Source organism: Arvicanthis niloticus, chromosome 4 (assembly GCF_011762505.2).
Source record: "Arvicanthis niloticus isolate mArvNil1 chromosome 4, mArvNil1.pat.X, whole genome shotgun sequence".
In the NCBI taxonomy this organism is placed as follows: Eukaryota; Metazoa; Chordata; class Mammalia; order Rodentia; family Muridae; genus Arvicanthis; species Arvicanthis niloticus.
This window is the reverse complement of record NC_047661.1, coordinates 19865842-19892554: the sequence shown is the minus strand read 5'-3', so window position 1 is coordinate 19892554 and position 26713 is coordinate 19865842. Positions and strand designations below refer to the sequence as shown.

Below are 26713 nucleotides of genomic sequence, written 5' to 3'. Positions count from 1 at the left end.
ATGACCCTGTCTTCCTCCGCTCTCACTGCCCTCTTCCTAGTTTCACACACACCCCTAAACTTTCATGTGGGCTCCCCACATGAAATCAAGCACCCGGCACTTGTCTTTCTGCGTTTGGCTTACTTTGGTTAGCATAATGATTTCTAGCTCCGCCCGCAGAGCTCCATCGTTGTGGTGTATTAACTTATACAACTTATAGTCCTTTGGGTATATGCTGAGGAACAGCAGAGCTGGCTCACATGGAAGCTTTAGCTTTAGCTTTTGAGAAATCTTGACAGTGGCGACTAGTGGTCCAACCAGTCGAGGCTCCCACACCCCCACCAGTACTTGCTGTCATTTGTTTCCATGTTGGCCATTCTAACTGCAGGAGGTGGATTCTCAAAGCACTTTCAATTTGCACCCCCCTGTCCCCGCTATGGCCGAGGTTGTTGCACTTGTCCATTTGTGGTTCTTCCAAGAGCTCTCCATTCAGACTTCACCCACTTCTTGACTGGACAGCCTGTTTTGTGTGCTATGTTTAATTTTTGCAGTTCTTCATGTGCTCTAGATGTCAACTCACCACCCCAAGATGCAATGGCAAAGATTTCTAACCATTCGGTACAAGGCATAGCCAACCTTTAGACACTGCCACGTGATGGTTCATCCTCAAAGTTCAACACTTAAGAATGAGGCATTTGAGTATAAAAAGCCAAAAATATCTTTTTTTCCCCTGCCCATCCCATCTCAAAATGTTTTAAGTAACTTATGATTTTGTGTTTGGCTACATCTTCACTACCCTTAAGCTGGGTGTGACTCAGACCATGGGTCAGACACACCTGCACATGTCACTTTACTTTGGTGATTGTATACTTTGCTGTACAGAAGCTTTTTAATGTCATGTGGTCTCATTTATCAGTAGGATTATTTTCCGTTCTAGTGGAAAGTCCTTGCCAGTACCTCTGTCTTGGAATGTTTCTCCAGTTTTAGGATTTTTCAGAGTTTCAGATCTAACAGTAAGGTCTAGTCTTTAAAACCATTTTGAAATGGTTTTTATGCAGGGCGAGAAATATGGCCATACTTTCTCTCTTCCATATATAGAAATCTAATCTCCGCAGAACTGTTTGTTGAAGAAGTTACGTTTTTTTTCCCACTCTGTTTTTGGGTTAATTTCTGGGTCCTCTATACCATTGGTCTAGGTGACTGTTCTGTCTGTGTCACTATGGCTCTGTGGTATAGTTTAAGTCAGGAGATGTCTCCAGCATTGCTTTTTCTGTTTAGATGGCTTTGGATGTTTGACAGTTTTTTGTTTATTTGTTTTGCTTTGCTTTTGTGTGCATGTGAGTGTGTGTGGGTGCGTGTGTGTGTGTGTGCATGTGTGTATGTGTTTCTTCGTAAACTTTAGGATTGTCTTTTCTACTTATATGAGGAATATCATTGCAATTTTCAATGGTATAACACTGAAGCTGTAGACTGATTTTCACAATGTTTATCCTGCCAATTCTTGAGCATGGGAGCTCTTTACTTTTTTTTAAGTTTCTCTTTTCAGTTTCTTAAAATTTTCACTGTTGAACTCTTTCATACCTTTAGTTAGGATTATTCCTTGGTATTCTATATGTTTATTGAAGTTATTATGAATGAGGTGTTTTTTCCCCTGATGTTTCTTAGTAAGTTTGTTATTAGCATCCAGTCTTGGGTGTTGACTTAGCTGAGAATGTTTACAGGGTCTAAGGGTCTTGCTCTGTCTTTACAGATATGATCACATTTACAAATAGAGACACTTTGACTTCTTTCCTGGCCACATCTCTTCTGTTTCTTTCTCTTGTCTAACCCCCCTATCACTACACTGAATAAGAACAGGAAGAAGAGACCACCTTGGATCACTATGCTCTGTGGGAGCGGGGAGAATGGGTGGCCTTGTCATGTTCTGGTGTCTGAGGAAATGCTCTCAGTACTTTCCCATCTAGAGGAATGTTGGCTGTAAGTTTGTTATACTTTGCTTTTATTGTGAGGTATGTTTCTTCTAATCCTAGTTTCTTCAAGTTTTTTTTTTTTCTGTTTGTTTGTTGGTTTGTTTTTTTTTTCCCATGAAGGGATGTGAACTTTGTCCGAGAGCTTTTCTGCATTAATTGAGCTGGTCATGTGTTCTCAATCCTTAGCCATGGAATGGGTCAGGACTTTTGTATGTTATCTTTACATGTTAGCTTTGTCCTAAGTCTATTATATATGCTGCTGAACCATCACAGATGTGTCCTGATAAGATAAAAGACTGCATACCTCCACAGAGCTAACATAAACACCAGGTAACCTCAAGACATGAACCTCAGGACACGTTCTAAATTTCTAAAGGATAAAATTTTAGAGAGTCAGATTTATTTTCACCCTTTCTTTTGTTTACCATAAGCCACACATCTATTTCTGACCTTGTGTTTACCAACATACAAGATGAATATCAATATATTTACCCAATGTTTTGTCAGTCAGTTAAAATGGGTATTTTTATAGTTTTATTTCTGCTTGATTTCTTAGGAGAGTGATGAAGCACATGTTTTTGGAGACAGAGTCTTTGCTTTGTGGGCTAGGCTGTTTTTGAATTCCCCATCCTCATGTGTCAGCTGCTCAAACACTGGGATTGAAAGTGGGTATCACTAAAACAATTTAAAGTATATATTTTTTACAGTATATATTTAATAAGGTTTATATTTTATAAAGTATAAAGCCATATGTGGGGCTAGGAAGGTGGGTGAGCAAAGTGTTTGTTATTTAGTCATGAAGACCTGAATTTGGATCCCTAGTAACATGTCAAAAGCCAGGCATGATGATGCTCCTGTAATCCTAGCTCTCCAGAGGTGGAGACAAGATGATCCTTGGGGCTTGCCAGATAGCCAAGTTGTGCTGGCTAGTTTTATGTCAACTTGGCACAAGCCAGAGTCATTTGGGAGGAGGGAACCTCAATTAAGGAAATGTCCCCACCAGATTGGCCTATGGGCAAGCCTGTATGGTATTGTCCTGATTGATGATTAATGTGGGTAGGCTGTGATGGTTTGAATGAATATGGTCCCCATAGGCCCATAGGGAGTGGCTCTATTAGAAGGTGTGGCCTAGTTGGAGAAGGTGTGGCCTTGTTGGAGAAGGTGTGGCCTTGTTGGAGGAAGTATGTCACTAGAGATGGGCTCTGAGGTTTCAGAAGCTCAAGCCAGGCCCAATGGCTCACTACCTCTTCTGTTGCCTGTGGATCCAGACATACAACTGTCAGATACATCTCCAGCACCATGTCTGCCTGCATGCCACCATGACAATAATAGACTAAACCTCCAACTGTAAGCCATATCGCATTAAATGTTTTTCTTTATAAGAGTTGCTGTGGTCATGGTATCTCTTCACAGCAACAAAATCCTAACTAAGACAAGAGGGAAGCTGACTGTGGGCAGCGCTGCCCCTGGATTCTATAAGAAAACAGGGTAAACAAGCTAAAAGGAGCACGTCAGTAAGCAACACTCCTCCATGGTTTCTGCATCAGCCATGTGCCTACTCTGATCTCCCTGGTTGATTTACTACAATAATTAAGGTGAAATAAATTATTTTCTCTCCACGTTGGTTTGGTCATGGTGTTTTGTCACAGCAAGAGAAATCCTAACTGAGACACCAGTCTAACTGAATTGGTGAAGGTGAGGTTTAGTGAGAGACCTTGTAAATGAGAAAGACACCCAAAGTTGAGCTCTGGCCTCTACTTGCATCCCCAACTGCACACATTTGTTTCCTGAGTGTGACTGGGCTCATGACCTTCATCTTCTACTGTTTAGTAATCTCTTTAGCGTGTTACTGTAGGAACTTTTGAAAGTTGAAGAGAAATTAGCTTTTGTTTGTTATATGCGCCACAAATAACCTCTACCTAATTCTTAACATTATTTCCCCATTTCTGCTTATTTGGTTTTATAATGCAGAAATTATTAAAAATGTACTGTCCAAATTGATAGCTTTTGTAAGTCTTCTGAACTACACGACATGCATAAAAGACCTTTCCTACCAAACAAACGAATAAAAATTGTGGCCCAGCGTTTTTTTCCCAGTAGTTTTTATAGTTTGTTTTCCTTCTCATAGATCTTTGCTCCACTGAGACTTTAACCCAGGGTGTGAAATGACAGAGGGAAATGTGTGTCTTACATTTGTCTACAGTTTAAGAGGGCAGAACACTGACTGCAGAGCAGTGGTCCTGTTCCCTATGCCCTCGGGGGCTTTAACTCCTAGAACTGCTGGGTGGTCCAACTCTTATATCAGAGTGTTAGTTAGCGTGGGCTAGCACCTTCCAACAAGAGATTTGGATCAATATTTTCTGAATTTTGGTTATCTGAATACCACTTTAATGATTTTTAAGCTTTGCATGTGTGTTATGTATGTGTGCTTGTATGTTCGCTTGTGTATTCATGTGTGTGCACAATTGCGGTTGGCATGTATGTGCATGTGTGTTTAGGGGCCAGAGTTCCAAGTCAGGTGCCTTCCTTGATCACTTTCTCCATAATTTATTAATTTTGAGATAGTTTTTGTTTGTTTTTCGTTTTGTTTTTATTTTAGTAACAGCCGAGGCTGGTTTTGGAACTTGCTTTGTAGACTCAGCTGGTCTTCATCTCATAGAGATCTGCCTGCCTCTGCCTCTGCCTCTAGAGTGCTCGGGTTAAAGGCATGTGCCACCACCCTCTGCTTATCTACTGTATTTTTATGAGACCTTTCACGGATCCTGGGGCTCACCAATGGGCTAGGCTGTCTGGCCAATTGACTTTCACGAGAGCCTGTTTCTACTCCAGCCCCCAGCCTTAGGGTTCCACAATAATATATCAATGTGCTGGCTACTTTTAACTCAGCTTGATTTCACCACAATCCGCACAGCTTAGGGACTGACCTATTTGGGGTGACTGGAAATAAATAAATGACAGAAACACATAAGGAGAAACTGGAGTTGGGGATGAACAAGCAGCACTCCGGAAATTCACCCCAATTTACATACAGCACAAATGAAGATGAAGCCGGTTTGTCGATCTAGGTAGGAGGTCTCTGTAGAGGAGCAGACCTTAGTTATCCAGGACGAGAAAGCTATGGTTGGTACTTCTACATACATTGATGACATCTGCACTCAGACCAGGAAAAGATGTTGCCATTCCTCTGATCCTGACCCAGGGAAGACCTTGTTCTTTTTGTGGGTCTAAAGCACCCGGGTTCGTGACATAGTCCTGCTCATGTCAACAACAGGCATTAAGGCAGGACTTCATCTACTCCCCATGTGAGTCCATTAGGATCACTTGGGAAGGAAGCATCAGTGAAGTGTTATCTAGATAAGGTTGGCCTGTGGGACTGTCTGTGGGAGATTGTGTTATGTTAATTGGTGTAGGAAGGCCCACCCACTGTGGGTGACATTATTCCCTAGGCAGGTGCTTCTACATGATGTTAAGAGAGGAAAAAGTGAACTGACCACTAACATTCATGCTTTACCTTATTGCCCCCTGCTCTTGACTGTGGATATGATCTGCTGCTTCAAGTTGCTGCCTTGACTTCCCTGCAATGACGGGCTGTCACCTGGAACTGTGAGCTAAATTAACCTCTTCTTTTCTTAAGTTGCTTTTGTCAGGTATTGTGTCATAGCAACAGCAAACAGAACTAAGAGAGCCTCCAGGCCTGGTTTTTAAGTGTATGCTGGGGATCTGAAAATAAAGAAGGTGATGTTGCCTCTTCTGACAGAACATTGTCTACAACTCTAGAAACACATGCTGCTAGAGTTTAGGATGAGTGTTGCCATCTTATCAAAATAATAGCTGAGCCAGGCCAGCAGGGTGGCTTGGTGGTAAGAACACTTGCTGCCAAGCCTGACCAGAGCTCAACCTCTGAGAACCACACAGCAAAAGGAGCGAACCCACTTGCATGTGCTCGCCTTTGACCTCATGTGTGCTACGACATGTGTACACCTTCCTGCCCAAATAAATAAAATTTAAGAACCCTGGAATGGAAAGACAGAAGAATGTTGAAGAGTATCTCATCTGCCTAGATTTAGACATGGGTTGCACTGACATACTGCAGGGCTTTGAGGAAAATGGCAGCGCTAATTGAGCCCAACTCTCATGCCCAGTCTTACAGAAGAAAATACCTGCAAAGACAAACTCTTTCCATCATTACTTATAGTCTATGTTTCACTCATACCTAGAAGCAGATGACCTTGCAACCTTGGATATAGACAGCACAGCAGGATACTGGAAATTAGCCAGACCGTCTGCAATGCTGTGCCACATGGATTCCTGGGGCCTGAGGTAGCTACACAAGAAGATACTGGAGAGCATGTGAGCTTCTGTTTAAATGATACAGCCATTGAGTGGGAGAGGAACAGCACTGGGCTGGTCTTGGTAAGCGGGGCACAAGTATAGCCTTTGTTTAATTGAATGACGTCAGCCCACCCATCCATCATAGCATGCACACTCAGAACACAATAGGACATGTGTGTTACTGTCCCTTGATGACAGAACAGCGGTACTGGGTTTAGTAAGCACTGTGCCTTTTAGAGACACTGTCTTCTGTACTCCTCAACATATTACATCTCTCAGCACTGAGATGAGAAAATTAGGACTCAGAGAAGTAAAGAAATGCTGGCTGGCCACCCACCAGGAAAGCAGGAAAACAACAATGTGAAGCCAGCTTTCAGGACAGATAGCTTTCCCTGGGAATTGTGGCATGTCCCTGCGCTACCCACCTCCCCCCCTCCTGCTGCAACTGTCCCTTGACAGAGGAAAATCCCAGTAGAAGAAACACTGGGTACCTCATACCTTACCTGAAACAGGGTTGAACCAGCTTTCATTTGATAATGAGGCCAAGAAACGGCAGGGGCCACATAAAACTGCTATTTCAAACCGGAAGTCATAGGCATTGGCAACAAATCACCTGCCACTCAGATGACCTATTCATCACCGACGGGGGCTTGGAGTTCTGTATGAAATAATTCATGCAGTTCAGGCTGAAAAGAAACAAACAACATTTGCAGGAGTCTGATTCCTAAGCTCCCCTGTGGGGTTTTGATTGGCAGCTCACTGCATTTCTCGGAGCACAGTCCACATCCCTGGGGTGTGCAGAACACTTGCATTAATGGAAACCACAAGAACATCTGACGAGCCGTTTTATGGGGGTTTCGCCACAGCTGTTACCTAAGAATGTCCCCACTGCAGAAATGTTGTCAGAATCCCATAGAATGACACAGAAATCTCCTTCTAATTCGACTTATCAAGGAGGAAAATTTTGTTAGTGTTTTCTGTAAGATGATGTCATATTCTAAAGATGATTCTCAGACCATTTGAAAAGGCATATAACTGGGCATTATATTAGATAAGCCAGCCAAAAGTAGTTAAAACATATATAGAAGCAGGGAAGAGGCCAAGGTAGGCTGATCTGGTTTTAGGGCCTGACAAATGCTGCTGAGACAGAGAGAGAACCTTCTGTCTCAGGAGACCAGGTGGGAAGCAGGGACCACATGCAAAGCACAGAAAGCCCAGGTTCAGGAGACATTCCACAAGTACTACCTCTCCTTTTAATGCACATCCCAAATATTTAAGAAAGACTCATTCTTACTTAGCTTTGCACCGACAAGAGCTACTAGGAAAAATGTGAAGAGAGCAAAATGGCCGGTCATCTTTGTAACAAAGCATTATGGGAAGATTTGATTTGATCCAAAGAAATTTTTTTGGGGGGGGTGGAGGTGGGGTGGGGGTGGGGGTGGAGTGGGGCAGGATCCCTGGTAGCACAGGCTGGCCTCAAATGCTTCATGTGGTTGAGGATGACCTTGAACTTTTGGTCCTTCTACCAGTACCTCTCAAGTGTTGGGATTACATGGATGTTGTTTGACTCATGACAGACCACACCAGGCCAAACAGTTCCATGTGAGGTTTATTCAGGATATAGGGCAAAGGTGATGGCAAGAAGAGGGGGAAGAGAGAGAGAGAGAGAGAGAGGTCAGGGGGCTCTGCCTATGTATATGGATAGTGACATAACCTCTTACAGGTAAAGGTGGGAGGTGAGCCAAGTGGATTCTGGGAATGTATGGTGATTGCCTTGGCAATGATGTGGGGGTTGCCTAGATGTGATACCACTGTGTTCAGAGCGAGTCCTTATACCAGCAGATGTGTTAGCAGGTTTTTGTGCTGCTGGGATCAAATCCAAGCTTTGTCTGTCCACGCTAGGCAACAGTCTTACCAACTGAGCTGTAGGACTCATCCTCAAAACACAAAACACATTTGGGATATCATGTAACACAGTCTGAACAAATAGACCATTTTTAGTAGGCATACCATTGTATTATTTTTAAGGTAGTAATGTAAAAATGATGAGATTTATATACAAAGTCTCGCTTCATTATATTTACAACCTATTTTATCGTCCTAAAAGTATGCCAACCGTTTCTTAACAGCTATCAGACACAACATGTAAGTTGACTGGGGAGTAACAACATCACAATGTTGTTACTAAAAAATATAGCACTTGTCACCTGCCTGCTACTTGGCCTGGGCATTGTAACTGTTTCAACCACATTGAATCTACTCAATAACCAAAGCAGATGATCACATTTTACAGGGGAGAAAATTAAGGCACAGAAAGGTCAATGGCATGTTCCAGAACCAAACTGAAACCATGAGCACAAAGGGGATGGGGAATAGGATAAATTATGTGGTTTTATAAAACTGTAGTATATCTAAATTAAAACATCCTAGGCTATTTAGTATCACATTGGGCTCTTGAGTTGCTCGGGCTGTGGTCCCATGCAGCATCTTCTCTCTGAAATTTTGCATTTATACCTTGTTGCTGTCCTTTCCACAGCATATATAGTGAAGTATAACCACATGAAAAAGAGAAAATGGAACCAAATATGGATTACTCAGCACGAATAGTGGGATATATAAGATAAAAATCCCTAAGCTTTAGGGGTTAAATAATTTGTAAGAGTTATTTTCGTGGCACTCATATTTGCAAGTGAAGTATTTGTATGGGAAAACGAGGAAGCAGTTGGTGCCATGGATGTCACGTTGCATGTGGTACCATGTTTGTCATGTTGCATGTGTTTCTGAAGTTGTATTTGTAGAGGTGAAGGAGATGTGACCCCGTTTTCAATGAATGAGGACCTATAGGAGAGTATCATCGATTTAATTTTCTGAAGTATTCTTCTGGGTCAGTCTAGTTACATCTGTGCTATTTGGGAAATGATCCTTTATAGGTTCCAAGTATTTCTTCGTGGTAACTGTCAGTCAGTGTCAGATAGGGCTTGAACACACTGTAATTTCAATTAAGTGCACACCATTTAAATATGCACATGAATAAATTGCATAGAAAAATTATGGATGGAGAGTAGGCTGATCTAACGATAACGCATGTCAGGCTGTGGTAAACACTGGTCACGGCAGATTTCTCTGGCATTCTTCCTTCTGGTGAAAATATATACAGTCATATTTTCATTAAGGATGCTTAAAACAATAAACTGTGTGTCAGAAACCTGATTAAAATTGGAAGAGGGATGGAGGCAGCTTTGGGGAAGCTTTATCTTGTTTTTCTTTAATGGCGCACTGAGTTCCTAAGGTTACATGTGACTGTGGATTTTGAGTGTCTGGGTCGCATGGGGTAATTGGGTAGCTCACTCTAGTCTGGACATTTGTGTCAACCTTAGGTGAGCCTTCACTAGCCTTGGACAAATCTGCATATGAGATTGTGTCCCCAGCTGAAGTCTGAGGACACAATATCTGGTCCAGCCTACTTTACATTCTGTATCTTCTTAAGCCTAAGTCAAGCATGAAACCATACCCTGACCCTATCTATTCAGGATGAGTGTAGACCCTGCTTTAGCAGGTGCTGATGTGAGATGAACTTCACCTGTCCTTGGCTGCATGCTTGACAAAGCAGGCTCAGAAGGGATAAACCTGGCTCAATTCCTGTTTTGGTCCTGTGCCACCTGCGGACATTGAGTAAAATATCAGGTTCTCAGAACCATAGTTTCTGTATTTGAAACTAGAAAACTTCTCCAGGGTGGATGGGAAGATAAAATTTAACAGACGTAACAGTTAATGGGAGTTATTCTTTTGAAATTAAAAACAAATTTGTTATTTATGCAGCTGTGTGTGTGTGTGTGTGTGTGTGTGTGTGTGCGCGCACAGGTCCACATGGAGGCCAGAAGTGGGCATCAGAGCCCTGGAATTTAAGTGACTGGTGGTAATTGTGGGCACTCTAACATGGGTGCTGGGAACCAAATTCAGGTCCTCTGCAAGAATGGCAATTGCTTGACTGCTGAGCCATCTCTCCAATATCCTTGTCAATTAAAAAAAAATTGCTTGTAGTAGCTGGTGTGCATTAACCCCTGATGATGTTTGTGGTGCTAACAAAAAACTAGATTTTCAGTGTGGTTACAAAGTATCTGAAATCGTGAAGACGAGGTACTGTAGCTCCACAGGGGTCATTTCGTCTTACTCTCATCCTGTGGCTGAACAGCTACACACATGTAACACCTGCAAGTGCTTTCAAGAGACTAAGAAAGCACCTCTGAGTGATGACTGATGTCATTATATAGCACACAGCTTTCTCTGAAGATATGCCATCAGTTTTACATGGAAACAAAAAACACCTTCTTCTTCTAAGTCACCTCACATCCGAGTGGCATGGAAAATGTTTTAGCCTTCCCACTAGGAAGCCAGGCGAGAAACATTTATCTGTAAGAAGTCATTTATTTTTACTACATGAGTTTTGCATGTATATGTATTTTACATGTATATGAATAATTTAAAGAAAACTTCAGGAAAGCCCATGCACGAGACCCTCCCATTCTTAGAGACAGAAACACCTTTGCTTGTCGTATTCTTACTCTCCTTAGGAAAGACGAAGTCTTTATTTCTTCTATATGTGTTTATATTTATAGCACCAACTTAAAAACTGATGAAGAAGGGGAGGGTGGTTTATTTGTTTCTGGATTCTTCTGTAGCACCTAGAATACATCAAATCTAACAGATGGGAAAATAGAGTTCTCTCTTCATCCATACTGTGTGAGCAGGGAACGTCATCTAGCTTTCTCGGGCTCCATTTCTCACCTGGGCAATGGGGGCAAATGTTCTGTTTTGTGAGCAGTATTTTAATCAGCCACTGAATTTACATTTTCAAAGTCACTTCCACAGCTCTGGTGTGACAGATAGAGTGCTCGGATGTTAGGTCCAGTTTTTTGTTTGTTTGTGTTTTGGTCATGGCTCACACATTCTCAGGAAGCTTCAGAGATTCACAGCACATAATGTTAGCCAACAGAGGCAACCAGATCTGGGCTGCCGGTCTCCTGCCATCCAAATATTTCTGTGTGACAGTGAACACTAACATGTCACTTCTACAGTATTCTTCAGAAAAGTGCCTTCTGCAAGGAGCAAGTGATTTGAACCTTCTCACAATGACACCGGCTCTGTGCCCTCCATCTCTGTCTCTCAGTCTCTGTCTCCCCCTCCCCCCTCCCTTCCCCTCTTCCTCCTCTCCTCCTCCCTTTCCCTCCCCCTCCTCTCCTCCTCCCCCCTCTCTCTCCAGGTCTTGAAAGTGAACCTAGGCCTCAGATCTGCTGCTATGCAAGTTCTCTACTTAACTACTTCCCTGCCTTAGTCTTTTTCTCCTTTCCCTCTCTCTGAGTCTGGTCTTACTCTGTAGCCCTGGCTAGCCTGAAACTCATTGTTTGTCCAGGCTGCCCTCATACTCACGGGGATCCACCTGCCTCTGCCTCTTGAATGCTGTCATTCGATAACCAAACTATTTGTACTACTTTTATCCTTGCATCATGCCTTGCATCTTTAAAACTCTCACTGAATAGGGGCATTGAACAGGCACAGCATGGGAACTCATAATAGGAGACATTACCCATGGAGACGGCCAGATGTAGACACTGGTTTTAGACACAGATTCTCTAGCACAGTTTCAATGGCCAAAAGAAAGAAAAAATGTCTTAATATTTAAATTGTCTCTGTGCATGATGCCACCTCTATATCCTTGACCCAAGACTTAAAATTCCATTCTTTGGGCTAAGGTCACCCCCACTGAGTCCGGGAGCCTCTCAATCCAGATCTGTGAGACTTTTAGAGGTCCCCCCACCCCCAGCAGCTGCATATTTCCATTCATTCTCCTGACCCTTTGGATTTCTCTCCTGCCTCCCCTATACCTGATCCTGCTCCCTTCTCCCCTCCCCTTTCCCATCCAGGTTCCTCCATCCTTCTGCCTCCTGTAATTATTTTGTTCCCTCTTCAAAGTGGGATTTAAGGGCTGGAGAGATGGCTCAGCAGCTAAGAGCACTGACTGCTCTTCCAGAGGTCCTGAGTTCAATTCCCAGCACCCACATGGTGGCTCATAACCATCTATAATGGGATCCGATGCCCTCTTCTGATGTGTCTGAAGATAGCAATAGTGTAATCACATATAATAAATAAATCTTTAAAAAAAAATAAAATAACAAAGTGGGATTTAAGTATCCTCACTTGGTCCTTTTTTCTTGTTTAGCTTCTTAGGGTTTATGAGGTGTATCATGGGTATTCTGTACTTTTTGGCTAATATCCACTTATCAGTGAGCGCATACCATGCATGTCCTTTTGGGTCTGGGTTACCTCACTCAGGATGATATTTTCTAGTCCCATCCATTTGAGTGTAAAATTCATGATGTCCTCATTTTTAATAGCCGAATAACATTCCATTATGTAAGTGAGCCACCTTTTAACCTGAAGAGACCACCTTAGTTAGGCAGTGCCCTTAGTGAGAGATGGGGACACCAATCCACTTTCAAAATTTTTGACCCAGAAATGTTCCTGTCTAAAGGAAACACAGGGACAAAAGTAGAGCAGAGACTGAAAGAAAGGTCATCCAGTTGACTGTCCCAACTTGGGATCCATCCCATGTGTTAGCACCAAACCCTTTCACTATTATTGCTGCTATGTACTTGCAGACAGGAGCCTAGCATGGCTGTCCTCTGAGAGGCTATACTAGCAGCTGACTCACACAGATTCAGATACCTACACCCAACCATTGGACTGAAGTCAGGGACCCCTATGGTTGAATTAGGAGAAGGATTGAAGAAGCTCAAGGAGAGGGCAACTCCATGGGAAGACCAACAGTGTCAACTAATCTGAACCTGTGGGAGCTCCTAGAGACTGAGCCACTAACCAAAAAGCCTACATGGCTGGTCCAAGGCCTGGCACATATGTAGCAGAGCCTTGTCTAGCCTCAGTGGTAGAGGATGTACCTAGTTCTGTAGAGACTTAATGCTCCAGGGAAAGGGGATCCCTGGGGGTACCCTTTCAGAGGAGAAGGAGAGGGAAGATGGAGTCAAGAACTCTGGGAGGGGGCCCTGGAGGGGGAAATATTTGGGATGTAAATAAATAAAAGAATTTAAAAAATTCCATTGTTTGTAGAAAGAGACCATAACTCATGTTGATACACAGTAGCCCAGATACTGAATTATTTAGAACTATGGTATCAGGTGTGAGAAACATGACAATGAGCTAACTGCTATTCTCCTTTTGTGGAGACTTTGTCACAGGGACACTGTAGGAGGAGCTAAGGTGGGAGGAGTAAGGAAAGGAAGAGGAGGAGTAGGGGAGGAGGAGGAGAAGAAAGAGGAGGAGCTAAGGGAGAGACTGACAAGAGAGAGGCAAACATAGGTGTAGATGTTCTCATGTCTCCGCCAGTCAAAGGTAGCTGGTATATCTAGGTTGGGTATTGGGTTACACTTCTGATTGTATGGGCATCTTGTTATTGATCATTACCAAATATATAAAGCCTTTGGATAATCTAAGCATTAGAGTTTCATTTTTCTACCGGGCCTGCGTGGTTGGCCAGATGGTTTGGGCAATGTCTTGCAGAGACAGCATGGAAGACTGGCAGATCCATCTCCCACGCTGGCGTCTCATGCGTGGCAGGGCTGGTGTTTCTGGCAGGCCATTTCTAGCTTCGGAGCCCAAGTGGCCTCCGGCCACTGAACATTGCGTTGGATCTAGCCAGAGCCACCCCAGCTTAGCCAGTTGGCTTGACCGGAGGCCCGTTTTTAAATAATTACTGTAACAGGACACTGATCATCTATGGCAATAACCATTCAGTTCTAGATTTTCTTTTTAAAAGCAGAGCAGAGAAACCCATTTGCCATTGTTTGCAGAGGACAAGACCTGTGTGTTAAGGCCCCCAAGACTTCCCCAAGAAAATTAAGCAGGAAAATAGGATTAATACGTGAATTCAGCCAAGTTGTAGGATATAAAACTAACATATACATGCTAGTGCATGTGCAAGACTTCACTAGTGAATTATTTAGAATAGAAACCACTATTTCTATTATATATTCTATTATATATTCTAGAATAGTAGTGAATTATCTAGAATAGAAAGTTAACTCCTAATAGCTACAGAAATCCAACCAACCAATCAACCAACCAACCAATCTAGGAATGAATTCAACCTGAGGTATAAGGGTGCTAAAGATGATAAAACATTAATGAGAGATAATGGAAATGATACAAAAAGTAGAAAGTTATACCATTTTCATGGACTGGAGAAAGCATTACTGTTAAGTAGCTGTACTGCCCATAGCAAGTTAATTTGTTTGTTTGTTTCTTTATGAGAAAAGGTTTCATTATGCAGCCCTGGCAGGCCTGGAACTCACTATGGAGAGCAAGCAAGCTGGCTCTGAACTCTCAGCCATCTCCCAAATGAAGGAAGTAAGAGAAAAAGAAAATGTGGTGAGTGTCCATATGGAATGCTACTCGACCATACAAATGAAGTCCAGTCATTTGTGGTCACGTGGATGGAACTGGAGGTCAGTATTTCAAGTAGCCAGGCACGGAAAGACGACTGATGTGAGTCACTCCTGTGTGGAATCTGAAGAAGATGCTGAGTCATCGATGCTGAACATAACATGGTGGTTATCAGAGGCTGGGCTGGAGGATAGAGGGTGTCTTAGTCACTTGGCTGTTGCCAGATAAGACTCCATGACAAAGGCAGCTTATAGGAAAAAGAGTTTGTTGGGGATTACAGTTTCAGAGGGGGAGTCCATCATCAACACGGCCAGGAGTTTGGCTACAGACAGGAGCAGCTGAGAGCATACATCTTGATCAGCAAATAGTAATCACAGAGAGAGCTGGGGATGGCCTGAGGCTCTGATACCTCAAAGCCCATGCCCAGTGACACACCTTCTCCGGGAAGACCACACCTCCCAATCCTTTCCAAACAGTTCCTTCAACTAGGGACCAATTATTCAAACCAGTGAGCTTATGGAAGACTATTCTCATTTGATCTACCACAGCAGGAGAAGGTTCCTTAACATGTACTGGATTACATAGCCCACACAGTTCTGGTGTGCTAGTCTCGTTGATAAAAAGAATGCACTGTTCATTCAAGAGTTAGAGTACTGGATCCTGGAAGTTTTCATCACAAGGAGATGATAACGTATAACTGATTTAACTTAACGGTTGTGTGCGTGTATCCCAACAGCACGTGGTGCCTACCAATACTTGTAACAGCTATCATTTTGTGTGTCAGCTTGAAATAAGAGTAACAGGCCTGGTGAGATGTGAGATGTCGCGAACTTACTTCTGCAGTTCTGCTGCTCTCCCCACACTCTGTGTGTTCTCCGTGTACCCCCACGTAAGGCACAGTGGAAAACAACGAGATAGAAGAATCATAAAACCAATATATTTGTTCCTCACTTAATTTTCAAAACAGAGTATGGAAACATGTATCTTAGCTTAGTAACAAAGCAAACAGACAACAGCACCCCCCGCCACTCCTGCCCCAGCTACACCGGCAGAATGCAATGAGACCCTGTCACCTCATTGGAGCAGTCCAGTATAGCTCTAGAAGGAAGAAATATAAGAACCAGTAACCCTGCAAACAACTAAAGCTGGCAAGACATCGAGACTTACAGTGTGGCTCTTGTGTAGTATTTGAGGAACCCAGGGAGCTGTTTATAAAAGCACAGTACCAGATAGACTTCTGAGTAAGTGCTCAGTAAGATGGATAGAAAGAAAGTTAAAGGCTTTGGTCTCCTCAGGAAAAGAACAAGATACACGTACACACGTAGGCTCCCTGGCCACGTCCCCTCTTATCCACCCATCTGCCGTCTAAGTGCCCAGCAGAAGCTGATGCACACTGCTAGGGGTTGTTTGTTTCGTCCTGTGGCATAGGCTGTTCCTCCCACTTCTGCCTCCTGACTGCAGGGTAGGCACCATCACATCTTGATCTTTCAGTTCTTGCCAGCAAATCCTTCTGGAAATCAGCAACAAGACTATAGTAATGATGTTAGACAGAGCTCCGCCGGTCTCAGCTTTGTGATATGGAACTGACCTTCCCTGCCATTCAGAGAAAGGAGGACATTCCTTACTTAAATAGAAAAGAAATTGTGTAGCTATGCACTTTATGATGCAGGAAGAACAGGAAAAATACCATAATCCACAAGCCACCAGACACAGCACTTTTAGCACAATTGACTAACCTGCCCGGAGATGGTGGCAAAACCCTTGTGATAAATAATAAAACTTCACTCAGACATTGTTTACTGTCTGCTAATGATGCTCCCGTATTCTCAGGTCAATAATACAAATTACATTAAGATTTCCTGAAGGCCCAAGATTCTATTAAAATGCCACAGGATTAGATCATGAAAAAAAAAAAAAGCAAACCCAACAACAACAAATAGCAGACTGGGAGAAAAGAGCAACATTTAAATAGAACGCCACCAATTTCCCATGAGCTCTAGTAACAGCTTCTATTTTATCATATTTTCACAGTTGCTCTGATAGAAAAGTGAGGCTGGGGCAGGACCCCTATTTCAGAACACAGGGTCACCGGAGGTTGCTGGCTAGCTCCTGGAGGACTGATTACATCATCATCTTGCTGTTCTCACACACATCTTCCTCTCATCCTGAAATGAGACCAATTGCAGCGGATGGAGCCCATAGTTACAGGCAATCCACAGAAGAAATCATTATTCTGGGAAAGGAAGACCAGGCCAGAGTGGCTAAATCCACGAGGGCATGAAGACCGTCACTGGGAACCTCCGTTCTTCAGGCTTTTACTCTCCTAGGCCCCAAGTTCTGTTTTACCCAACCACTTCATTCCCAGAAACCATTACAATAATTCTTGTTTCTGACGAATGTCCAGTTCCACGGCCGTGCCTGGACTTCAGGCACCTGGTGGATCTGCGGAACTCACTTAATTCCTCTAAGTGTGTGGCACATAGCTTGTTTTATAGCTTCTCTCAAGCAAATAAAAAGCCCCAAAGCTACTGGTCAGGAGTAGTCAGCATTTTAGTGTTTTTGGAACAGCTCCTTTAAGGAGTTGCCATGGTGTTGACTTCTCAGAAGTCAGAGTGAGTACCCATCAAGTTATTTGCAAAAATCATTGCCTAGTGAACTTTTGTTTGGCTCTCCCCAGCAATTTATCCTTACTTGAAATGCTTTCTTCAGAGGAGCGCTCTGGTTGTAAGTTGGCAAAGGCTTCAAGACTAAATACACACAAGAAGGGAAAGGCATCCAAGTTTCCATCCTTGTTGAGGAGCTCTCAAAGGCCTGAAGGGGGAAGACCCAAGGGCCTGATAAAATACCATCCTCCCTCGAAGGTCAGTGTGCAGGAAGGTCTTGCTCCCTCATCATGGGGACACAGCTTGGGTGCCCCAAAATCTCAACCCTTTGCTCTACACACCTATCTCCTCTCCTCTGGGAGAAAAATTACTTCAATAAGGCATTTGTTTTTATTTTAAATTCAACTTTATTTCACAAAGTTAAGGATCTGACCTCGGCCCCATGAGTGCCAAGCCAGGCACCCTGGTCTCTGAGTCACACCTCTATCCCCAATATTTCAGTTCCAGTTTTTAATCCAAGTGAAGTTATTTAGCATTATGATATCGAGTGATAAAATTTTGTAAAAAGTCCCCCCACTGAGTCTAACTAGCAGATTGCAAAGGGAAAAAAGAGGGAATTAAACAAAGCAGTGACATTAAAAACTCAGAAACAAAGGTTCATGGATCACAAGGCGTCTGTACAGAAGCTGCCTGCCTTCTTGTCTGAGAACCTTTATGAGCTCATTTGAATACTGCAAAACAAGGACGCAGTCTGTTAGACACTGAGGGTTTATAAAGCCAGAGGATTAAGTCCTTAACCTTTACTCAAAAAAGGATTAGTTAGGATAACTTTTAAATTTTACTTTAGGAGGAAAGCTTCAAAATTAAATAGTACACAATGGCCCACACTAAAGGAATTCTTCTCAGGTTCAAGGAGAACCCATTTCTGTCAGTTACTCATGACAGTTGGCTTCAAAGCCTCATATATTATTTCATTCTTGAATTCCGTATGGAGAAGATCTAGTGTGCACAGTCTGTGTATATTTAATTGCATCATAATATATTCATAATCTATTCAAATGAGGAAATACAAACAACACATCTGAATAGAGTTCTCACTTTGGGAGGCACAGATAAATTAGTAAATTAATGTAGAGGTTGATTAGTAAAAGACACCCTATCGACCTAAATGACTTTACCTGCTGAGCAGTGTGTGTGTACACAGTGACGAATTACAGACTGAGAAAACCTGATTGTTTACTCTCCATTCCTCTTAAGGTATTGCAAAAGGCCTTTCTAGATGGTATAGTAATTTGCAGGCGCAGACAAGGAGCCATGCTAATCCAGGCAGATGACTGAGGGAGAGCTCGCAAGTTCTGTTTACATGGGAAGAATGCAAATGCTGCTTAGCGTTTGTAGCACGAAGGGAATCATGAATTCAGGAGCAAAGTGATGCCCCCCTCTTCCTCCGCCCCCCATCTCAGCCTTCCTATCAGCTTTAGCAACTCTTCTAGAATTGCTTAGGAGATATCTGATTGTCAAAAGGAGGGCGTGATTTTAGGTGATTGTGTGAGAGTGTGCTCTGCAGACCCCTGATGCCTTTTTAGTGGGTCTCTGAAGTCCATCTTATTTGTGTAGCAACAGCAAGATGTCATTTAATCTATACTGGATTGGGATTGGCTGGTGACATAAGGTGGGGCATTACTAAGCAAAGGACGCCAACGGTTCTCACATTGCTTACTTATAGACCACAAATAAAAAGTTAATCTCATTTAATATCACTGATTAAGCAGTGAAAGTCACTGATTTTATTATCTCCCAGAACAAGTCTCTTCCATCATTCTGTAGGACCTAATGGAAGTACCCACAAAGCAGTTGTGTGTGCTGGAGTCAGATGGTGGTCCATGGAAGGGGCTGTTACAGATCTTTGAGCAGTAAGCAGCTTTGGGGATGAGATTCTTGGTGGCTATATATATAATCAAAGTGGTTTGATTATTAAGTATTGCATGATGAAATGTATCAGTGTTAGGGAGATTTGGGGCAAACTGGTATTTTACAAAAGCCAGACACATGACACTTCAGTCACAAGCATGTAAAAGTTGCAAAGAAACCAGTGTGGTTTAATGTGGATGCATGGATAGCTCACCGATAGATACGGTTCCAAATGCCACTTAAGAATTAATCTGTAAACTCACCTGTCAGGTTGGGGTGTAGAATCAGGGGATACCCTGATCTCATGAAAAGATTCCTCTTCCCATGCTCATGTTTGCATTTCCTGCTGAGTTTGGAGACACAACAGCAGCATTGCTGAGGGACAATAGCCCCTTCCAGATGCTCATGCAACTGGGATTTGCAGAAGCTCTGAAGTGTGAGAATCTTCGCTTCCTTTTGTACATTTGAAAATGTCAAATAAAAATCGAAACTCGGAAAAAAAAGATATGGAAACATGCCTCTTGTTTCAGGAAATGTTATTCTTACTAATATTAATATTGGTTATAGCTCTCGTGAATGGTTATTTTGTTACTGAATTAGTTACTTATTATAATTTTTAAGTAGCCAAGTATATTAAAATTTCTCAGTCTTACTTTTTAATAATATGAATATTAATAGAGTGATAAGCCAGAGATCTTTGGTATCATCAACAATTTTTAAAGAATATAAAAGTTTTCTGAAGCTAAAAATGACAACCACTAACCTCAATCTAGACTCTAACCATTAAGACTCGGATTACAATTTTTTTTTTAACTGACAAGATTACATTCATGACACACACCATTCTGCTTTGCTGTATGTTACACTACATGGATGTAGTCACTCACACGCTACGGTTTTGAGTGGGAAAGAACACTTGCGCTGAGTTCTCAGCAGCTCTCAAGGGCTTTGCCGTTTCCTATGGGCACCAAGTTACACAACAGCCGTTGTGGACTCATTCTTCTTGTCTAACTGAAATTTCGTACCATCCTCATTACTTTTGAAACTTGTGTTCCATATGAGCGACTGACTCCATGGAGATCATTTGGAATTATAGCCCCAGCAGACTATGCGACCTTGGCTAGGCTGCTTACCCATCCTTAGCCAAAGCTCCTCACATACAGAATGAGAGGCTAATAAGGTAATAATGGCAACACTACCCAAGTAGGGCTGTGAGGATTAAGTGGGGTAATCCCCCTGAAGACACTAATCACCTGCACAGAATGGATGCTTTTCATGGCCATTTGAGAGAATCCTTCCCGCAATTCACAGTAACAACCTTTGAAGCTTTGAGATGCCTATGCAAGTGTTTTGGAAAACATAGCCCCACATTTTTTTTTTCCCACAGTTGCTTTATGGAATGTAGAAAACATTTTAAAAGGGGTTTTGTGTTGCTCTTTGTAAAAAGTTAGGCAAAAATTATTATTGCTTGTCCTTGGAAGACCGGTGCTTTCTAGCATTGGCCACGTCCAGCCTTCGGTTTGGGATTCTCCTTGCCTTGAGTCCTTTTGAACAAAGAAAGCCAGAGGAAAGAGGTTCTTCACAGTCACATCAGCAAAATGGTTTATATTTCAGTGTAATTGGGAGAAATGTCCTGAACAACCAGCAAATGATCTGATACTAATCAAAGCGAGCACATTGCGTACACTAGAAACAGCTCGGGATGCCAGCAGGGTGGCTGACATTCACGGCAAACCTAAGAGCCAGGTATAACCGGCTCCATTTTATGGCTGGGGAAATCAAATCTCTGTGAACCTTAACAATCCTAGGAAGATGGGGAGAAAAAAGAGTAACAGGAAAATGAAACCTTTTAAACTGAGAGGAGGGACAAATGATTGTTTTGTGCCTGTGTGTCTGTGTATGGGCCTGTGAATGTGTGTGTATGTGCGCACGTGCATGTGTGTGCCTGTATACACATGCCTGTGGCACGTATATGAATGTGTATGTAGAGGCGAGAGGTTGACATCAGATGCTTTCCTTAGTCATTATCCATTTTGTTTTTTGAGACAGGGTCTCTCACTGAACCAACAAGTTGTGGGAAGCAAAGCCTGTAAAATTCTAAAATGATGGGAGGTCAGCATACTGAGACAGGGAGGAGAGCCGTTCACTTGCTGCTGTGCAGATGCAATGGCTACTTGGGTGGACAATGATTGTACCTTCCAGTTTGGGCTTCCCTTGTCCATATTGTCACACCCCAGAAGAATGCCCTAGCAGGGGTGTTAAAGCCACCAAGATCAAAAGGATCAGTGTGAGCCCGACTTTATTACTTTTCTCTCATTCTTTTAAAGAGTGGTTTATGAAAACACATTATTAGAGTGCTGAACCAGGAATGGCTATTTTATTTTACTTCATGCACTTGCGTGTTTTGCCCACATGTATGTTTGTGTACAACATGTGTGCCCGATGCCTGTGGAGGTCAAAGGAGAATGCCAAATCCCCTGGAACTGAAGTTACAGGTGATTGTGAATCACCATGTAGGTGCTGGGAACTAAACCTGGGCCCTCTGCAAGAGCAGCCAGTGCTTTTAACCACCGAGCCATCTCTCTAGCACATAGACTAACTTATTTTTTTTATAATCTTACAATTATTCACTATATCAACTTCAGAAACTTTATTACACACCTCTGATTGATCATAATTCCTAACTCTGAGCCTGTCACAAAAAGCTAGAAACCCCCTTTCACATGAAAGGCATGTCAGAGAGATTTAAATTTGCAGTTTAAGTAATTTAATAGCAAATGTTTAAGACATATCATATTCCTTTCTTTTGTTCCATGTAAAATTTCATTGAAAAAAAAAATCACACCTTTTTAGCAGTAAAAAGAGGAAAAAAAATCAAAAGCACAATGCACTGAGCACAGGTAGATTCTCTGATATGGTTACTTTTTAGTATTCAGACAATTGGAGAACCTTTAAAGATTAAATGAGACTCCATGTCTGGATTCTGGGAAGGAACAGATCAGTTATAAATGCGTGTCTCAGGGTTTCTGTTGCTGGGATAAAACACCGCAGCCAAAAACTGTATGGGAGGAAAGTTTATTTCACCTTACACTTCCAGGTAACAGTCCACCACCGAGGGAAATCAGGACAGGAACTCAAGGCAGGAACCTGGAGGCAGGAGCTAAAACAGGCACTGCTTTCCATAACTTCTTTCTTTTAAGACCCAAGACTGCCAGCTTAAGGGTGGCACCACCCACAGTGTGGGCTGGCACTCCTGAATCAGACATTAATCAAGACAATGCCCCACAGGATTGCCTAAGGCCAATGCTATAGGCATATTCTTAACTAAAGTTCCCTCTGATCAGATGACTATAGCTTGAGTCAAGGTGATATAAATACAAACACAGTATGGAACAGTTTGAGTTAACAAAATTGTGGAAAGGTCTAATGTAGAATTGCATGGCCTTGATCTCTGTATGTAGCCAAGGATCATCCTGAACATCCCAGGCTTGATTTACTATACCCAGCAGAATTTCTTTCTTCTTTTCTTTCTTTCTTTCTTTCTTTCTTTCTTTCTTTCTCTTTCTTTCTTTCTTTCTTTCTCTCTCTCTCTCTTTCTCTTTCTTTCTTTCCTTCTTTTTTTGTAACTTATTAGTTACTTTTGTATTCTCTGAGCTTACCTGTCTCTATTGTTCAACTCCTTTTAAAAAAAAATTCTTTTTTTTTTTTTTTTTACTGGATATTATATTTACATTTCAGATTTTATCCCCTTACCCCATTCCCCGCCCCCCAGGAACCCCCATCCCATCCCTCCTCCTTCTGTTTCTATGAGGATGTGCTCCCACCTAACCCCCCACTCCCACCTCCCCATCCTCAAATCCCCCACCCCCCCCACTCGGTGTTCAGCCTTCACTGGACCAAGGATCTCCTCTCCCACCTATGCCCGACAAGGCCATCCTCCCCTACATATATAGCTGGAGTCATGGGTCCCTCCCTATGTGCTCCCAGGCTGGTGGTTTAGACCCTGGGGAACTCTGGTTGGTTGGTATTGTTGCTCTCCTCATGGGACCACAAACCCTTTCAGCTCCTTCAGTCTTCTCTCTAACTCCTCCATTGGGAACTCCATGATCAGTTCAATGGTTAGCTGTGAGCATCTGCCTCTGAATATGTCAGACTCTGGCAGACCTCTAAGGAGACAGCTATATCAGGCTCTTGTCAGCATGCACTTCCTGACATCCACATCAGCATCAACCTTTGGTGACTACACATGGGATGGATACCCAGGTGGAATGGTCTCCAGACCGCCCCTTCTTCAGTTTATGTCCCATACTTTGTCTCTATATTTGCTCCCTTGCGTATTTTGTTACTCCTAAGAAGGACCGAAGCACCCACACTTTAGTCTTCCTTCTTCATGAGCTTTATGTGGTCTGTTAGTCGAATCTTGGCTATTTTAAGCTTTTGGGCTAATATCCACTTATCAGTGAGTAAATACCATGTGTGTTCTTTTGTGATTGGGTTACCTCACTCAGGATGATATTTTCTAGTTCCATCCATTTACCTAAGAATTTCTCGAATTCATTATTTTAATAGCTGAGTAATACTCCATTGTGTAAATGTACCACATTTTTTTGTATCCATTCCTTTGTTGAAGGACATCTGGGTTCTTTCCAGCTTCTGGCTATTATAAATAAGGCTGCTATGAACATAGTGGAACATATGTCCTTGTTATATGTTGGAGCAGCTTCTGGGTATGTGCCCAGGAGTGGTATAGCTGGGTCCTCAGGTAATGCTATGTCAAATTTTCTGAGGAACCACCAGACTGATTTCCAGAGTGGTTGTACCAGCTTGCAATCCCACCAACAATAGAGTGTTCCTCTTTCTCTACATCCTCGACAGCATCTACTATCACCTGAGTTTTTTATATTAGCCATTTTGACTGGTATGAGGTGGTATTTCAAGGTTGTTTTGATTTGCATTTCCCTGATGACTAAGGATGTTGAGCATTTCTTAAGGTGTTTTTCAGCCATTCGAGTTTTCTCAGTTGAGAATTATTTGTTTAGCTCTGTACCCCATTTTTAATAGGGTTATTTGGTTGTCTGGAGTCTAATTTCTTGAGTTCTTTATATATATTGGATATTAGCCCTCTATCAGATGTAGGATTGGTAATGATCTTTTCCCAATCTGTTGATTGCCGTTTTGTCCTATTGACAGTGTCCTTTGCCTTACAGAAACTTTGCAATTTGATGAGGTCCCATTTGTCAATTCTTGATCTTAGTGCATAAGCCATTGGTGTCCTGTTCAGGAACTTTTCTCCTGTGCCCATGTGTTAAGGCTCTTTCCCACTTTCTTTTCTATTAGTTTCAGTGTGTCCAGTTTTATATGGAGGTCCTTTATCCACTTGGACTTGAGCTTTGTACAAGGAGACAAGAATGGATTGATTTGCATCCTTCTACATGCTGACCTCCAGTTGAACCAGCATCATTTGTTGAAAATGCTGTCCTTTTTCCACTGGATGGTTTTAGCTTCTTTGTCAAAGATCAAGTGATCATAGGTGTGTGAGTTCATTTCTAGATCTTCAATTCTGTTACATTGATCTTCCTGCCTGTCTCTGTACCAATACCATGCAGTTTTTATCACTATTGCTCTGTACTACAGTTTGAGGTCAGGGATGGTGATTCCCCCAGAAGTTCTTTAATTGTTGAGAACAGTTCTCACTATCTTGGGTTTTTTGTTGTTCCAAATGAATTTGCAAATTGTTCTTTCTATCTCTATGAAGAATTGATTTGGAATTTTGATGGGGATTGCATTGAATCTATAGATTGCTTTTGGCAAATTGGCCATTTTTACTAAATTAATTCTGCTAATCCACGAGCATGGGAGATCTTTCCATCTTTTGAGATCTTCTTTGATTTTTTTCTTCAGAGACTTGAAGTTCTTGTAATACAGATCCTTCACTTGCTTGGTTAGATTCACTCCAAGATATTTTATATTATTTATGACTATTGTGAAGGGTGTCATTTCCCTAATTTCTTTCTCAGCCTGTTTATCCTTTGAGTAGAGGAAGGCTACTGATTTGTTTGAGTTGATTTTATATCCAGCCACCTTCCCAGCAGAATTTCTTTTCTTTTCTCTCTTTCTTTCTCTCTTTCTCTCTTTCTCTCTTTCTCTCTTTCTCTTTCTCTCTTTCTCTCTTTCTCTCCCTCTCTCTTTCTTTCTTTCTTTCTTTCTTTCTTTCTTTCTTTCTTTCTTTCTTTCTTTCTGAGACAGGGTCTCATTTTATATCCCTGCCTGTCCTGAAAGTCACTTTGTAGACCAGGCTGGCCTCAAACTCACAGAGATTCCCCCTGCCTCTGCCTCCCCAGTGCTGGGATTAAAGGCATGCCTCACCACACCCAGCTGAATTTTGAAATCTTAAACTCACTTTTCACTGTCCCAATCAGAATTATTTATTTATTTATTTATTTTTTAAATTTTAAGTAGAACTTCCATTTTATTTTTCCAAGGCATTTTTTCCTTCCACCCTTATGAAATCACCTCTTTACATGGGCTTTGGTGGAGGTTGTGGTGCAGTGCCAGCAGGTCTAAATTGTGGTGGTGGTGTTCGGTCCTTCCGGTATCACGAGATCGATTCCTGACGACCTTGCTCTGAATGGCACAACTCACGCAGTAATACAGCGTAGCATAGAGCTTGCGAAGCACGTAAGCATCGAAGACGCTAGCTTCAGATATGTCCCTGACAGGAGCACTTCTACAATGTTCCAAGTGACGAACTTCTTAATGGCCTTATCCTTGGGCACGCACCGGATGCAGTTTGTGCAGCGAATTGGCTGCACAGGGCCCTTTTTGGCACGACCGTTATTCTTTTATTGGTCATCTTGGAGCCAACACTCGAAAGAGCCCTAATCATAATTTTTAATAACTAAAAATAACCTAACGTCACTGCGTTTTTGTGAAGTAGGGTCCTTTAAAGAAAAGCTCTTAGAATCAGAACGATTTCCCAGTACTCAGTGGGCAAGTGCTCTCATCATTCGACCACATCAGCCCTTCCAACCCACATACAGGTGGAAGGATTCCAAAAAGTTGTCCTCTGATTTTCACACATGGGGCATGCTCATCCCTCATCGTAAATGTGTGTGTCCACATGCACACAGCAATAAAAGAAGAGAAAGAGAAAGGCTTTGGGGGTTGAAAGATGCCACGATCTAGGGAATTTGGTTAAGATGTCTGAAAACCAAAGTAAAAGAATGCAGACTCATTCGCACTGGAAGTACCATATCTGTGCTTCCATGGAAGGGAGAGCTGGCATTAAAAATAAAAACCAAAAACCAAAAAAAAAAAAAAAAAAAAAAAAAAAAAAAACCCAAAAACCAAAACCAAATAAACAAAAAAACCAAAAAGAAAAAAAAGAAAGAAAATTAAAAAACAACATCAACAACAAACACAAACAAAAAACCAAAAAAACCAACAACAAAACCTAACATTCTC

General features: G+C 42.2%; 1 long non-coding RNA gene and 1 pseudogene across 2 annotated transcripts in view; both read right to left on the bottom strand.

Annotated features, from left to right (window-relative positions):
• Nucleotides 1–26713, bottom strand: part of LOC117707754 (uncharacterized) — a 464176-nt gene that overhangs the window by 137694 nt on the left and 299769 nt on the right. The gene's annotated exons all lie outside the window — the stretch shown is intronic.
• Nucleotides 25574–26350, bottom strand: LOC117706818 (small ribosomal subunit protein eS26 pseudogene; annotated as a pseudogene).